The sequence below is a fragment of the Stegastes partitus genome, unplaced genomic scaffold, assembly GCF_000690725.1.
Source record: "Stegastes partitus isolate 25-593 unplaced genomic scaffold, Stegastes_partitus-1.0.2 Scaffold1259, whole genome shotgun sequence".
Taxonomy (NCBI): domain Eukaryota; kingdom Metazoa; phylum Chordata; class Actinopteri; family Pomacentridae; genus Stegastes; species Stegastes partitus.
Window position 1 is genome coordinate 180,867 of NW_007578990.1, and position 3,966 is coordinate 184,832.

Here is a 3,966-nt window from a genome sequence, read left to right on the forward strand (position 1 = left end):
ACCCCTTACAGGCTTACAAGAGGAATGATTACAGCAAGCACAGCCTTTTCCTATGTTTAGATGGGAATGTGACGACTGATTAAAAGTGGATTTGTAACATGCATTGACAATATGAAATACTTTGGTGTTTTGTTATAAAAGGAAATTCAAATTTGTCTTGAAAAATGTGTCAAAGCTGCACCTTCACCTGTCTCTCATTGTAGTTACTGCAGTTATTTCTGACAACAACACCAGGCTGATGTCTGAAAACCAGCAGTTACGAGACTTAGAAAGAGACATCACCAACCTGACTGAGGCAAACTGGAACCTCACAATGCAAATCAAGGAACTGACTGCACAAATCCAGGAGCTGGAGAAGGACAAGAACAACCTAACAGAACAAATACAGAACATGGAGACGAGCTGGAATGAGCTCAACACCAGTCGAGCTCAGTGGACCATTGATGCCTACTGCCCAGTAAACAACGGAAGTATGTTCACATCCCAGTAGCTACAAATATACTAATAATGATGATAGCATTGTGCACTAATGTTATTTATTTATTGGTCTCTATTGTTGCAGATCGACAGTGTGAACCCTGTCAGCCTGGCTGGCTTGTGTTCCAATCAAACTGCTATGCAATTAATGACCCTAACACCGCTGATACGGTGAAAACCTGGGAAGAAGCTCAAGTAGACTGCAGAGGAAAGAATTCATATTTGGCTGTTGTTGTTACTGAAGCACAAAAGGTAATGAGGAGAGTTTGACTTTTATTTCTAACAGTATTCTTTGTAGACCTGAACACAGCCTGAGTCTGTTAGTTACAGTGTGTTTAGAGTAAAATATATCAGCATCTCTGATAACTTTGTCCATGTTTTTCTTAGAACGTTGTCGCTACATATAGTTGGCCCAAAGGGAACTTTAATCAATACTGGATTGGCCTGAGAGCTGAAGACAATAAATGGAAGTGGGTTGATGGAACTGATCTGACTAACAGGTAAGAGACACATTCAGTCATTTAAATCACAAAATCCATCACTGTCAATCTAACCAATTCTTTCCTTCAGCTCCTGGATTCAACAACCTCCTCCTGACGGTCTTTGTGCAGTTTCTGTCTTTAATGGAGGATGGAGGGCAGTGAGCTGTGATCAGAAGAACCGATGGATCTGCCAGAAGAAAGCTTTGTCTGTTTAAGTCAGCAGTCAGCTGGGTCATGATTGTCAAAACCATGAAGACTTCTATGTCACATTAATCAAGTCTCTTGTTTCATTTGATATGGAAATGTAGGAGTGTGTGTGTGAAAACCTGGTAGTTTGATCATGTGGGTGTTGTCAGTCTGCTCCACTGAGAAAAATACAGTAGCTTACCTATCAGGGCAAATGTTGTTCATCTGTAACTTTATATTATCATTTTATTTGCACTGCAATAGATGCACGCACAAGTTTGATATCAGCAGACTGATAAAAGGAACCAGCAAAACTCTTCAGCTTCTTGTTTCATGTAGCATTTTCCATTGCTGCTGCTGTTTGGCCAACAGAGGGCGCTGCTTTACTTCTACACAGCATATTCTCAGGGCTTCTGAATTATTCATGTATTATGTTGAGAATATGTTCAAGTGGAGCTGGCAGCTAATGTTATATATCTATCTAGAAGTGAACTTTGGGGTATTTTCAGTTGAAATGTTTCCACATGACTTTTTCTTGCAAACTGCTGGTTGAAAATGTCAGTAAGTTTGAATGAAATGAGGAGAACCTGCAGGATTCTGTGACGTGTTTAATGAAGACGAGGCGTCAGGAGAGCTGACCTCAGTGTGTTTGTTACATTTGAGCCTTTTGATTCAGTATTTTATTGGTGTTTTATTTTATTTTCAAAGGAGAACTCTAGAGGTTGGCGCTCAGAAAATGGGTGAACAGGACATTGTGCATCAGTTAAGGTTGTGGAAAGATGGGAGCCAGAGCAGCTGGGTAGTTGACAGTAGGAGGCAGAGCAGACGGATGATCATCGGACTGGGAGGAGTTTTGAAAACATTTCAATAATCTTTGCCTACATTCGCATTTTGGGACATGGCAGAGCTGTTCCCAATACAAAGCTTTTCCTTTCATTTTTAAACTCTGATCCTTTTTCTAGATGTCGAGTTTCTTTTGTATCTGGAGCAGCAGAAACTTGTCTTGAAACCCTCCTCGGTCTTTCCACCATAGTTGCTGTGACCTTCTCCGTCTCTCTCATGACGACTGCTCCTCTTCAGCTCTGGCAAACCAATCATTGCTGGTTAAAACGCATCTCTACTGTTGAACCAGTGTGGGACTGTTACCACAGACACCAGGTGTAAAACTCTGGTACACTGGGACATGCATGAGATTAGGTGCTGGTGCTGACGGGCCGAATCAGTCGTGTCTGTGGGCTTGGATGTAACTGCTGTTCATTTCAATGTAAAAGAAGTCCACATCAACTTTCAGTCAAAGCAGTAATACCGCACTGAAAACTGTCATCATGTACCTGAAGTATCAAAGTAAAGCACATGCTGGTAGAGTAGGTCCTGTCATTTCTACATTGTCATGTTACTGGATCATTATTGTTGATGAACAAACATGTAAACAGACAATAGATGTTGCTGCTTCACGACATGGAGAAAAGTGGAACGGTTTCCTGAACTTTTGGACGATCTCATCAAGCAACAACAGATCATGTTGTATGAAATGATGAGCCAATGTGTTTCATGTAAAATTTCATTTTCAAATGTCTCCACAGTGCTCACATAAATATCATGGACTGCTTTAAGGTGATTTTGTTCTTCTTACTCCACAGCAGCATTTGTTCCTCACAACCTCAGTGTTATTTCACAACGCATCGTGTAGAGGCAGGGATGTGTGTTGTCACTGTTCAGTAGGGGTCGTGGGTGTGTTTGGATGTGTGTGTGGGCGGAGCTGTTTGTCTGTGGGTGTGTGACTGTGGCTAAATGATTGCTTAACAGGTACCACCTGCACCTACCTGTGAACTTTGTTTGCTTGTTGCAGAGAGAGGGAGAGGTAGGGTGCCATATTTTCTATTGACCGCAAAAGCTGTCTCCTAACATAGCGTATAAGTTCATTAGTGCACATGTAATTTTTATTGAAATGGTGAAAATAAATAGCCTTAACTGCAGTAATGGCTTCATGTCTCTTCCATGGGGTTAGCGTGTCGGACAGAGCCCTTTTTTCTCCTCTCGGTGACTAATTTAGTCTTGATAGTCACGTTACACATTGTTTGACATAAAAACCTTTTCCTGTCCCTCAAAACAAGTTTGACAGTGCAGGTTATGTGATTGTCTGTTGTGCCTGTTTGAAGATACTGAAAAGCTGCAAGTACTTCTGTTCATTTTTATATTCTTAACATTCAGGAGAGTTAATTATGTTTTATTAAAATGACTTGTTCTAAAGAACAAGTGATGAGTGGAGCTGTGAGGAACTGAAATGATGCTCAGTAGTAATGATTGTTTTGTTTTGAAAATTGGACAAAGTGTTCTATGTGAGAATATTATTCAGCCTATACATGTTACACACCTGATGACAAAGACAATTTATTGATCCAGATGCTGAAACTAAATACCAGAATATAATTATTCTGTTTCCTGTAATTGCTTCTTAAGTAACAACACTCCTGTTAGTGTTAAAAGCTAGCACCAGATGACAAATATAATCTACCTGTTACCTTAATATGCTGCCTAAACAGCAGCACAACTGTTTCTTCTGCAGTTCATACCACTGCTGCTCTTTGTACAGCTGTGATCACTGATGATACTCAGACTGCTTTTCCATCTGACAGTCAAACCACTCAGGACATTTAATTCAGTTGCTGTTTTTCTTTATTCAACAAGGAGATATGAAATGAAGGAAATAAAATGAAATTGAAATATTAAACAATGCCATTTATTTTTCCATAACTTGTATGGAGCAACAACAGCACAGAGTTTTAAAACTCCAGGCAATCTGAAGAACAATAAATGAAAA